We start from the raw sequence: 14,222 nt of genomic DNA on the forward strand, positions 1-14,222 counted from the left end.
CCGGGTGTCCTATATAAGACACTACAGCCTATAGAAATATGAAATGAGATTTTGCCCATACAGGGCTACACAACCAACGAATATTATTGGATAGTGACCCAGGTCCCATATATGAAGTATAAAAAACACATAGGGGGGATACACCCCCTTAAGGTACAGAAATTAAATGATGTGATATCGTCATGACACCATGTAGGGTCTGGGCACAATTCCCATTTAATTATATCATTGGTATGTACATGAAATATAAATTGTTTGATGTTATTATGTTTTTTTGATCAAGCACTTGAGCACTTTATTATTCGCCACTTTAAACGATTGTGATACATGAAGATACATATATTTAAAGATGGCCACCGCTTTTGACATATGTTACCATCTTATATGTTGATGTACCTAATAGAGACCGGTGGGGTTTAAAATGGCGATTTTTCACAAACACAAACTGACACTGACGAAGCTTGTATAGTGAAACGCGCCTGTCTGGGGTGAGGGGGTTTGCAATAAATGAACTTTGAAATCGGATACTTGAGTTCTTACCGTTCTTTTCGACGACACCAAGTTGAAAAACGTGCTGTAATATATATATATATATTTGAAGGTAAGGTAAAGCTTTGTTTATTTTACATTATTATCATCAGGCTGCATACAGCAGGGTCTGATAATGAGCAGTGAATCAGAATAACGACCCAGGCTGGGTATATACGTGAATAATGGAAGTACTGAGGTATTTAACTCCTAAATAAAAGTCCTTGTCAAAATGAGAACAAAATGATGTTTCTGAATGCATTTAAATGGGAGAAAATTAAAATGAAAAGTTACCTTAATAATTAAGTTAACTCTTTATTTAAATTTTCTCCCATTTCAAAGTGTCACATTAACAAACAGCAGGCCTCTTGCTCCCAGTGGGCAGTAGGCACTGCCATATTTATACCTGAAAAATACACCCATTATTTTAAGTGGGAGAAATTTAATACGCCGAAAAATGTACCATATATACAATTTTGCAGACGATTTTTCTGCACTTTTAATTTCTCTCATTTAAAAAAAGAAAATGGTTGTATGTTTGTGTTATACATGTATTAGTTCCACATATGGTGAAAGGTATATCCTGTGCCACAAGTGCATACACCACAGGCTCTCAGTCACCCATACACATATATCCCATTCTTAATCAGACATGTTCATGCATCCCCAAAGGCCACACTCCTGGTGTCGCACATGGCAGCCCTGTCATAGTGGCCCTCGTCAAAGTATTTTGTTTAAACCATAGTATCTGGCTCTATGGACATTAGACTTAAAGTCAATGAAGCTTGGCATAAGGGTGCCTGGTAATAATATGTGAGTTGCTTTAGTAGCTCACTGTGAATTTTCCTATTAAGAAGTAGCTCTCATTACAGAAAAGGTCAGAGACCCTTGTCCAAACCCATAAGCCAGGTGAAGTGCAATTACACACCAATGAACTCAACCTTTGCAAAAAGAAAGAACATATTAATTTTTAAACCTTCATGAAGTAGAATATGGTTTCTGAGAATTAAGTAAGCCCATTTGCTACAAACTGGACAGTGACCACCCACCTCCGCTATTCTTTCACCTGCTAATGTGAGAATGTGAAAATCCCAGGCAGTGCCTCAGATGTGTCACACTTGCTAGCCTGCCAATTCTATGAGAGGACTTTAAGTGATCTATTTCTGAATTTGACACTGCTCATAGATGTCAGTGTATATCATTAAAATATGATAGACCACTAGCACTTGTGGTCACCATGACACCAAGCTGTTACTGTCTTTGATTAGCATCCTTGTGCCCTTGTGGGATGAAAGCTGGAAAAAGCAGAAGAAAAATATGTGTGCAAGGATGAAATTAAAACTGAGGAAGCTGGCCATTAATAGAAGAAGAAAGTAGAGCAGGAAGGGGATATTATGAACAATAACAGGGTATTTGTGTATTTATGCAGGTATACATGTATGTATACATGGGGATTTATAAAGCTTAAACATAGTTATAACAGAGGAGGCTGACAATCAGCAGAAGACAATAATTGAGCTAGAGGGAGAAAATGATGAACAGTGGCAGGGCCTGGCCATGTTCATAAAGAAGTCCATATGTATGCATGTATATATATATGTATGTATGTATGTATGTATGTATGTTTGTGAATTTATGAAGCTCAAACATGTTATGTTTATAAACAAGGAAGCTAGCCATCAGCAGTGGAGAAAGTAGAGTAATAAGGGAACAGTATGAAGCATGACATGACTTGACCATGATGGATATATGTATGTATATATGTATGTATATAGATATGTATGCATGGGGATGTTAGACCTGACAATCTTAAGGTGGTATTCCCCCTAATGTTTTACCTTCCTCCTCCACTATTCTAACCTCATTTTTCCTGGTATTAGGACTCTGTTCACTTTACCACTGCTAACCAAGGCTGAAGTGCTTGTGGTCTCTCCCCTAAACATGGTAATATTGGTTTACCTCTAATTGGCGTACTTAATTTACTCATAAGTCCCTAGTAAAATGATATTACATGTACCCAGGGCCTGTAAATTAAATGATGTTAGTGGGCCTGAGGCACTCATTGTGCCACCTACTCGAGGAGCCCTCTAACCATGTGTCAAGCCTGTCATTTCAGACCTGTTTGTGCAGTTTACACTGCCACTTGGACTTTGCAAATTAAGCTTCTTGCCAGGGCCAAACATTTACTTTTTTTACACATAAGGCACCCCTAAGGTAGGCCCTGGACCACCTACAGGGCAGGGTATAATGTTTTCGAAAGGCTGGACATGTACTTTTAAGTTTACATGTTGTGGTAATGAAAAACCCTCAAACTCTTTTTTCAGTACTGCAAGGCCTATCTCTCTCATATGATAACATTGGGATTACCTTATTACATTTTTGAAGTGTCATATCTTATTGGGGGAGAGATAAACCCTGCAAGTTTGGTATTTCAGGAATCACATTTTCAAATCCAAATGTATGGTGAAGTCAGATTTTAGATTGCAATTCTGAAAATGCCACTTTTTAGAAAGTTGGCTTTTCTTACTTTCGCTGTTTGGTGGCTGTAGCCTGTCTCAGGTCACAGGGCTGGGTGTAGTTGCCTCTTGGGCGTTGTGTATTCCTTCTAGACTGCCACACACAATTGGAGCTTTGGCATGTCTCAATGGGCCATCTCTGGCAGGATGGGGGGAGGAGCTGGGCACAGCCTCACTTACAGATGAATATGCAGTGTCCTGTACACACACAAAGGGCTGCATACAACCCTGTAGTGAGTCCCGACCCTGGGCAGGCAGGGAGTACACATGCACTTCAAAAGCATGTCTTTGAAGTCTCCCCCACTTCAGAGGCCCCACTTGGTATATGTACAGGACCTCAGGCACCACCACTTCAGTACACTTCTGGACCTGGGGATACTCTGCCAGGAAGAAGCACTGCTGTGCAGTTGGACTGTACTCTGCAGGACTCATGCTTTGCTGGGCTTATCTGCTGCCTGTTTCCCTTTTGCCTGGGTGAAAATGACTGGATCTACATCTCTTGACCCCAGAACCCAGAGTGACACCAAGGGGTGAAGCCTCAGGGACATAACAGGCTTCCAACCCATGCCCCTGGACTCTGCTATCTGTGATTCTGCCCTGCAAGGTGGTGCCACACCAGTTCTAGACCCTTGGAAATCGGCCTACGGTGCTTGCCTACAGAACTGATGTATCTTCTCTGTTGAGGGATACATCTCCGAGCAGAAACAGCGCATCTCCTTAGCTGAGCGGCTCATCCTTGAGAGTGAAACAACGCATCACAGCTGCTGTGTGGATTAGACCAGTCGCAACAGACTCACATCGCTCCTGCCTCCCATATCTTGGGACCGACGCATCACCCTCATAACCACCACTGTGTGCCTGCTCTTCCCATGCAAGCTCCTCCCATCCCTCGTCGACGGCAGCCTCAGCGACAACAGTGAAACTCTGCATCACAGCTTCACAGCTCATCAGAACCAACACTTGGCCTAGGTTGTGCCTCACATCCTCAACACCAGACTTTGCATCGGAAGACCCATCGGCAGGATCCTGGACAATGCACCTTATCTCGCCGCATCTGGGAACCGACACATCGCCTCAGCTGCACGAGCATCATCGACTCAGACCCATGCAACGCTCCGCAACCAGGCTTTAAGGTACCTTGTTCAGGGGGCCTAACTGGATCCCTGTAACTGGCCTGCACTTCATTGCTGTCGGCCTAATTGTTTGACTTTGTCCTGGTCTGGCACAACTAGATATCCCCAAAAGCGCTATGTGCTTTTTGGAGCTATTTTTCACAATACATTTTAAAAATCAATATCTCTGGTTCTACAGATTGGATTTTGGTCGCTTTCATCTTGTTTTATTTATCAAAGTCACACCTATTTTTATAACATGGTCTGGGATCTTTTTGTGCAGTGTTTTCACTGTTTCACTGTTTGAAGGGTTGTACAAATACTGAACTCACTGCCTCTAAGTTAAGTTTGACTGCTCTGTGTCAATGTACCAGAGGGTGAGCATAGGTTAATATAGGGCTTGCCTGCCCCTTACCTTGACTGAAATTGTGGTTGCTGCTTGATCAGGGCTTACACCCCTGTCAACCAACAACCCAATGTCTAACAGGGGAATTATAAAGCTTAAACATAATTATAAACAAAGAAATAAATAGAGCAGTGAGGGAAAATGGTAAATCATGACATGGTATAACCTTGTCCATAAGGAAGTCCTTGTGTATGCATGTTTGCCGCGAATATCCACAGAGACCATACCTGGTATTTTGGTGATTACCTTGGACCCCGCTGTCCATCACCCGTTGTTGCCGTGATAGCCCGCCTCCCGCTGCCGCACATTACCTGTAGCACACTGTGGCCGCCGAGTGGAGGGGGGCCGGTGGCATCGTTGGACTACGGAGCCCAGCAGCCATTGCGGCCGGAAGCCGCATACGGGATCAGCGCGCCAAGCGGCGCTTAAAGCAGGGAACCACCTCCGGTGGAGCGGATAACTTTGCCTGTTTGCCGCGAATATCCACAGAGACCATACCTGTTATTTTGGTGATTACCTTGCACCCCGCTGCCCATCACCCGTTGTTGCCGTGATAGCCTGCCTCCCGCTGCCGCACATTACCTGTAGCACACTGTGGCCGCCGAGTGGAGGGGGGCCGGTGGCACCGTTGGACTACGGAGCCCAGCAGACTTTGCGGCCGGAAGCCGCATACGGGATCAGCGCGCCAAGCGACGCTTAAAGCAGGGAACCACCTCCGGCGGAGCGGGGAACTTTGCCTGTTTGCCGCGAATATCCACAGAGATCATACCTGTTATTTTGGTGATTACTTTGGACCCCGCTGCCCGTCACCCGTTGTTGCTGTGATAGCCCGCCTCCCGCTGCCGCACATTACCTGTAGCACACTGTGGCCGCCGAGTGGAGGGGGGGCCGGTGGCACCGTTGGACCACGGAGCCCAGCAGCCGTTGCGGCCGGAAGCCGCATACGGGATCAGCGCGACAAGCAGCGCTTAAAGCAGGGAACCACCTCCGGTGGAGCATGGAACTTTGCCTGTTTGCCGCGAATATCCACAGAGATCATACCTGTTATTTTGGTGATTACCTTGGACCCTGCTGCCCATCACCCGTTGTTGCCGTGATAGCCCGCCTCCCGCTGCCGCACATTACCTGTAGCACACTGTGGCCGCCGAGTGGAGGGGGGGCCGGTGGCACCATTGGACTACGGAGCCCAGCAGCCTTTTCGGCCGGAAGCCGCATACCGGATCAGCGCGCCAAGCGGCGCTTAAAGCAGGGAACCACCTCCGATGGAGCGGTGAACTTTGCCTGTTTGCCGCGAATATCCACAGAGGCCTTACCTGTTATTTTGGTGATTACCTTGGACCCCGCTGCCCGTCACCCGTTGTTGCTGTGATAGCCCGCCTCCCGCTGCCGCACATTACCTGTAGCACACTGTGGCCGCCGAGTGGAGGGGGGGGGCCGGTGGCACCCTTGGACTACGGAGCCCAGCAGCCTTTGAGGCCGGAAGCCGCATACGGGATCAGCGCGCCAAGCGGTGCTTAAAGCAGGGAACCACCTCCCACGTCGCAGGACCGCACGCGGGATTCGCCGGGCTAAGCCCGGGCAAAGGGCGGGCCCCCTGTGGCCCTCAGAGGCTTGAGGAGGCTGGGCTGGGCCACCCCCCATACATCGGAGAACGGATCCGGAGAGTAAGGCTGTGGCTCCCATTGATATATATATTCTTTATGAGACTACATGGACCTTTAATGTATGAACGGGTTGTGTTACTCTGCGTACATTTTTTTTAAATTTTTATTTTTATTTTGCAGAGTTGTATATAGCGCGAACTAGACCCGAACCGAATCAGGTATCAGAGCGCTTTACATAGCACCAGTTTCGTTACATGAGGACACACTTTCATTTTTTTTTTAGGCACGGGGAGATTAAGTGATTTGCCCAGAATCACAGGAGGTTTTTGCCGTCGTTACCGAGACTCGAACCCAGATCTCCAGGTCCGAGGTCGAGCGCCTTAGCAGTTAGGCCAACCCCTCTCCCCTTAGGCCAACCCCTCTCCCCCCCACATTGACATTGGTAGACATAATTTGGGGTAACTGTATCTGATTCCTTATTTAGATCGCTTGTTTTGTCTCCCTGGTGTTTGTATTATACCCTTAGGCTAAAGCTAAATAAGAGTATGAGTGTACGTAAAAATACCGATAAGACAAAACGGAGGGACAGGCTGACCAGTGGGACCCTCGATAAATATCTAACTAGGGAAACATCAAGTCTGGAACGCGAGATAGAAATTGCGGAACGGCGTTTGTCCTCGGGCCTAACACAGAGAAAAGGCTTAGCCCCGGGGACGATTTCACAGATACCAAGTCCAGCACGAGTGCACACCCAAAATTATAGTAATGAGGATTGTGGCATCCCGGGCTTACAACAAGATTTAACGGCCTTAAGCGCAACAGCAGGGGACCTCCCCATGACATCAACTACTACTAATGTTTCATCAGGCTTACTTGCTAACGAAGACCTACATATAATCTCCTTAACACAGTCGCCAAATAAAGAAGCACCCAAAATAGTGAGTGGAGCAGGGCAGTCAAAAAAGAAAAGGAAGCGTGGGGGAAATACCAATAACGGTAGAAAAGCTAAAGTACCAAAAATGTCTGTGAAATCCCCACATAAGACAGGGACCGGGGTAGGGAATTTTAGGTGGGCCGACACTTCCCATAGTGATACTGACATTAAAGCTATTTTGGGTGGCGTCGAGCAGCTGCTTAAATCACTTTTCTTGCCCCTGGTTGAGAGGGTGAAGAGATTGTCGGAACACTTGGGTACGATAGAAAAGGCTATTACAGCTAACACTGAACTAGTGAAGGAATTAATGGCATCTAAACAGAACCACCCTACACAGTCTCCAGTGCCCTTGGGGGCAAAAAAGCTAAAAACATCAAACCTGCCAAAAAAATCCGATTCCTCCAACAACATCCGTTCCGAGACCACAATTACAACAGCCACCACAACAGACATCAGACAAAACAGTGGCAGTAGTCAGCAGACCAGTAGTGGGGGAATTGTGTAGGAACCCAGATAATACCCAACCTAGTATTGCAAGGAAACCCCTATCCCTGAAGAAATCTAGAGCCTCTTTTCTCAAAGTCGACCTTTCTCCTGAAGCTGCACCCCTTGTGGTAGTACTAACAGGGGTGCCGAAACTTGAGCCAGGAAAGTTTGAACACTATCAAGATCTAACAAATAAGGGTATACACTGGCTGAAGGAAAATAGGCCATTACCACCGAACATCAACGGACAGATTCTCCACGTTAGAAGACTAGATTGGATGGGGAAAAGGTCAAAGGACATAAGGGGAGACATAATCATCATCAATTTCAGAGGCCACAGGGCCAGTAGTTTTATTGTGGACTGGTATACTGAGAGCGGTAGGGAGGGAATTGTACCACGAGAACTTAGTTACTTTTATCCACAGGCTTTAATATCGAGGTTGCAAACAGATCGTGTAACTCGAGGGCTAGATCGAAACTTTAACCTTCCCATTTTTAATCGGTTTTCAGCACTCTCGGGTTTAGAAGGTGTTGATTGACTCCCCAACCAGCTGTTGGGGACCCAGTTAACTAAAGTGCTAACAGAATACAGGCGTTCTCCAAAGGACGATTTGCAAAACTATCAGGATCTGACACTGAACCAAGAGCCCCTAGGGGAGGGACCAGAAAATATAGACCATAGTGGAGACGACACAGATTCTGGGATTAGGGATGCACCAGTACCGGAAGGGAAAATCAGACAACGTATCCAAGAATGGACCCCTGTGTAAGAGATGACAGTGGTTTAGTAGGTAGTAAACGAGCCAGTGGCCATTTGCCAATCGGGCTACTGTCTTGGAACCTTACGGGCCTCAAAAACAAGAAGGATATTGTCACTTGGCTGGACTTTGTGCAAAACTATGGTATAATTTGTCTCCAGGAGACTTGGTCCACTGTGCCTATCCACCTCGTGGGCTACAAGACATTCTTTTCGCCAGCAACTGCAGTATCCTCAGCTAGAGCTAAAGGGGGTCTAACTATTTATATTTCAAACACACTAGGGGCCCTAGATGTAGTCTCAAAAAAATTAGAAGTGAAATTCCAATTACTTATAATACATTTTAATAAGGTGGAAACAGTAATATTGGTAAATTTCTATAACAACCTCCCAGAGGGCGAGCTAATGACCACGTTACTCCACCTACATGAGGAACTGTCCTCTTTGACGAGAGGTGCTGTAAGATTGGCCACCGTCATTTGGGTAGGAGATTTTAACCATCACTTATGTTATTCAAATACTCCCACTAGGTGTGGGTTAATTGATGAAAAGGAGGATCAGATTGCGCATTTTTACCATTCCAGAATTGGAAGTTCTCTAAATACTATACTATTCGATCTGGGGCTTAGTATAGTAAACCCAAGGAAACCCTCGTGCCCCCATTATGATCCGACCTTTTTGGGAGGTGGGAGGTATACTACAATAGACTTTATTCTTATATCCACTGTATTAGAAAAGCGGGTAACTGAGTTCACAGTGCATACTACGACACTGAGCGACCACTCTGCTCTTAGTATACTATTCCGCTCATCTCAGAACTTTAGGACGGACTCTATAATGAGTGCCCTAAAGCAGAACTCTTTAACCCTGGATAAAATAAATGGGTTTTCTCTAAAGTGGGAGAAAATTGACACCTTGGATATAGAAAAAAGAGTTTTACACAATGCCGCTAGCGAAGTATATAAATGTTTAGACCTGGCTACCCCTCATGTAGACGTTTTGAACAACTTCAGGGGGATACTTGAGACTATAAAAACTGAGTTATTTGTCAAACTGAAAAAGTCGGAGCAGAAAAATCGTGGGTGATTTAACCACAGATGTACTGCTGCCCATTCTAAACTGAAAAAGGCACTCAATAGAACAGATAGGGCCCCTGATGAAATTGCAAAACTAAGGAGGGACTATAATGCTCCCCTAAAAGAAAGGAAAAAAGAACTAAAACAAGAGCTCTGGATACAATTGCACAATAGCTGTCGACAGAAGGATAGTGCTGCATTCTGGGCAGTGGTTAAATCTCCATATTTAACAGAGGATACCATGGCACCAAGTATTGACGTTGCTATTGACGAAATGACCTGGGTAGCCCATTTTTCAAAAATCTTTACAAAAGGTCAAGGGAACACAATAGAACTAGCAGGCGTTGGAGATGAGGAAACGCAAGCTAGATTACCCTACCCAATTCTGTTAAACATTACTCTTGAGGAGGTGAGGTTAGCTTTGACATCTAGTAAAAGCAGAAAGGCTCCGGGACCGGGTGGGGTCACAATAGACTTTTTTAAATTAAACTTAGATCTATGGGCCCCCTTGGTAACAAGAGTAATCTCGGCATCCTGTGAGGTTGGTCTGTTGGATTCGTGGTCCAAGTCTATTATTGTCCCCATTTTTAAAAAAGGGGACCGTCAGGATGTTACGTGCTATCACCCCATATCATTGCTGGACTCCCTGGGCAAGGTGGCAGGCAGAGTGATATTAGATCATCTTCAGCAGTGGGCAGAGGAGGGTGCGATCCTCTCGGACCTTCAGTATGGGTTCAGGGAAGGATTAGGCACGACAGACCAGGACTTGAATTTGTCACTCATTTTGGGCAAATATGTTAGCGCAAAGGGAGGATCTATGTATATGGTGCCTTTGACTGCGTATCCCACAATAAATGATGGTGCATCCTGGAGGAAATGGGCGTTGAACTACCATTACTGAATTTCCTTCGTGAATTGTATTCGAACGCATCAGCTAGGGTGAGGTTCGGGACACATGGTGAGTTAACAGCATCGCTTGGCATAGAGAGAGGAGTGAGACAAGGATGTGTCCTGGCCCCATTCCTCTTCACGATATATACCAACGGGCTGGAGAGGTATATGATCAATGGGAGCCGGGACCTACCTTTAGTAAAAAATCAATCAATTCCCGCTCTCCTCTATGCCGATGATGCTGTGATACTCGCCAGAACGCCCCTTGAATTACAGAAGGCCCTAAATAGATACGCACAATTTATGGGTAACCTGGACCTACGTATAAACGTCCAAAAAACCTTCATCATGACGGTGGGCCCTGGGAAAAAAAGGCATACCAATATATATTTAGGAAAGGAGAAACTAGACAATACAGACCAGATTTCATATTTGGGCATCTTAATAGATAATAGACTCAACTGGAAACTTGCGGTTGAGTCTAGAAAACTTCTATTAATGTGATCAACGATGGCCCTGGTTCAATTTTCGAAAAAATTGGGAAAAAGGCCCCCGCTAGAACTGCTCCAGATATACAAGGCTAAATGCCAATCAGTTGCGTTGTATGGGTCTGGAGTATGGGGATACACAAATACCATCATGTTGCGATTTTCCATCGTTTGGTTGCATTTCCAGAAAGCAAAAAATGGTCTACAGATTTACCTTTTTGTCCCTGCGACGATATATCGGTGCAGACAACAATGTATACTGTATTTTTCTGCAAATTTTACGTAGAACATAGAAAGATCTGACTGATCCCAATACTACGTTTCATAGGCATGAGAAGATGTCGCCCGACATTGCTATACTTGCAGTTTCTGGAACAGGAGGGGATATCGAGGCATATTGTTAAATTTTTTAAATGTATATTTCGACATCGGTCAAATCTTTAAAAATATGCTGGGAAACCAAGGAGGTGTTTTGCAGGAAATATTTAATGTTCAATCATCGCCACACTGTACATAAATGGAATCAGGGATCCGGGATAGGAGGATGTGAGGAACTTATAAAACTGTTTTTCAGGCCTTTTTTATCAACAACTAGCATGAACTGTTTTTAGCTGTATAATTGCATCACAAATTGTATTTTTAGCTGTATTTTAGACAAAGGTTTTTATGCTCTTTTTTAATAATAATTAGTATGAATTGTTTTTTAGCTGTATAATTGTGACACGAATTGCTTTTATGATAAATGCTTTTATGTTTTTTTCTGTGATAAAAAACCGAATAAAGGAGGAGGAGCTACGCGCGGATCCAAGATGGACGCGTGAGCAGAGGGTTCCCGAGACCCCTTCCGCCACCCTTCTTTATCCTGACACAAATTCTGATTTGGACGACGGGTACTTCTTATTGATGCCCTGCTGATATCGAAAACTTCTTCCAGAATTCGATTTGGCCGCCGGGACCTGGACTTGCTGCACTCCATAATCTGAGGCCTGCGGCAGAGGCCATCCAGGGGCTTGAGTTCCCGAGGTGCCCAGGTGGCAATTGAACAACAACGGCTGGAGTGACGCCTCCGCTGCCCCTGTGGTACTTTCGGTTTCGATTTCGGTCTTTGTTGGTGCCGACTCATTGCTGGTAGACACTGCTGCCCTGCTCTAGTCGCAGTCTCTCCTTCGGCTGTCGTTCCTCGACCTCTCGCTTCCTTTAGCTTGCCATAAGGGGACTTATTCTGCCTAGATCTTGGAAGACCCTTTGGAGCTCGTCGACCATCATGACGGGCAGGACGGACACTGAGAGGCGCGCCACCAGAGGCCCGAATCGAGGGGGAGCCGCTCAGACCCAGACTATTGAACGCTTTACTCGCCCGAAGGGATCCCCGGGTGGGTAGAGCAAATCCCCCGGAGAGGCTGGTGACGGTACCCCTGCGACTGAGGAGCCGACTTTGGCAGATGTCATGGGTGCCATTGCCAATATCCAGACTGCGATGGGGCAGCAATATGAAACTCTAGCTACTAAGTTGGATACGGTTGCGATTGAGGTCAACCTTATCAGGACAGACCTGGGGAAAACCAACGAACGGGTCAAATCTTTGGATGTGAAGACGGCGAGCCTAATCACTGATGTCTCAGATCTTCAGACCAAGGTCCGCGATCTTCGCATGGCCAGAGACTCATTTGCCCGTCGGCTGGATGATTTCGAGAGCCGGGCCAGACGGAATAACGTCCGCATTGTGGGCGTTCCGGAGACTTCCAGGGAAGTACCGACGGATCTTCTGGTTGAAGACCTTATCCAGAACTACTTGTCACCAAAGGGCCTTAGTGGTCTTTTTGCAGTGGAGCGCGCTCATCGGATTCCTGGCGGGCAGCCCAAGCTTGGGGCCGCTCCGAGGCCTATCATAGCCAGGATCTTTAATTACCGGGACAGAGACGCTATCCTGCAGGCCTCCCGGGTCAATGGTCCCACTAAGTTTAAAAATGTTTTGATCAGCTTCTATCCGGACTTCACCCAGGCAGTGCAGAAGCAACGTATGGCCTTTACGGGGGTGAAACGACGCCTTCGAGACATGGAACTGAAATATGCCATGCTTTTTCCGGCTCGCCTGCGGATTGAGCACAACGAACGTACTTGTTTCTTTGATCGCCCTGACGCGGCCAGTGACTGGCTGGACACTTTGCAGACACAGCATACCGGCTCGGAGTGTACGAGGGGTGCCGAAGGCGGCCTGGAAGCTCTGGAGTAGTGAGTCGGTGCCGATGGGCCGTTATTGGACACTTTGCAGTGGCCCTGTGATAACGATGTTTATACGTTGCGGATACCCAGGGGTGGTGGGACTCGGGACTCTTCCTCCTCAGGGGACTTTTTTCTCTCTTCTTGTAGGTTAGTTTAATGGGGCGACAGGCACACTGCAAGTTGGGGTGGCTTTTTGGTCTACCGCAGGGGTGCAGGGAGGGGGGTTGTGTGTTGAGGGTTCTTTGGGGGGTAGTGGGGGGATCTTTTTTTGTTTGTTTACTTCGAGGCTCTTTTATCCTGGGTGCTTGCTCTGTGGCGGGGGGACAATTGGTTTTTGTCTGGGATGGGGGTAGGGGGCTGAGGGTGCTGAGTTGGAACGTTAATGGTCTCGGGGATCGCATTAAACGGGGGAAAGTTTTGCAGTACTTGAAGCGACACTCCCCGGATATTGTTCAACTACAAGAAACACATTTGGTGGGAAATACGTGCCGTGCACTGAATCGACGAGGCTACCGTTTGGTGGCCCACTCTGGATTCACCACTGGGTCGAGGGGGGCGGGTATCTTGGTTAGGAACTCCCTCCCCCTCGAGGTGGATGACGAGGTGCTGGATGATAGGGGTCGCTATGCTGCTGTTGTGGGTCGATGGGAGGGGAAGACGATCTCCATTTTGTCTGTGTATGTTCCCCCTGGTCTACAGTCTACCACATTTTCTGATCTGGGTGGGGTAGTCCTGGGGCTCCCTGCTGGTTTGCTAGTTATGGGTGGAGATTTTAACTCGGTGGTCAGTGGTGAGGAAGATCGCCACCCTTGTAGAACCCTCCCCACGTCGCAGTTATGGTTGGGCCGTTTCATGGATACCCTGGGATTCGCGGATTGTGGAGACAACTTCATCCTGGCCAGCTCCAGTACACCTTTTTCTTGGGGGCCCATGGTAGTCTCTCGAGACTCGATTACATTCTTATTCCAGCAGCACAGATGGTCTCCGTGAGAGAAATTAGACATCTGGCAAGGGGGATCTCAGATCATTCTCCGCTATGGCTCACCATTGATGTGCGGCTGGAGTCCGGGGGTCGTGTTGCTCCTATTAATCCGTGACATCTTTGTAACCCCAATATTAGTGAGGAAGTGGTTAAATGCATGGATTATTACTTTGCTGAGAATGAAGGGTCAGTGTCCTCCCCTGTTACTTTGTGGGAGGC

This window comes from Lissotriton helveticus, chromosome 11 (genome assembly GCF_964261635.1).
Source record: "Lissotriton helveticus chromosome 11, aLisHel1.1, whole genome shotgun sequence".
In the NCBI taxonomy this organism is placed as follows: Eukaryota; Metazoa; Chordata; class Amphibia; order Caudata; family Salamandridae; genus Lissotriton; species Lissotriton helveticus.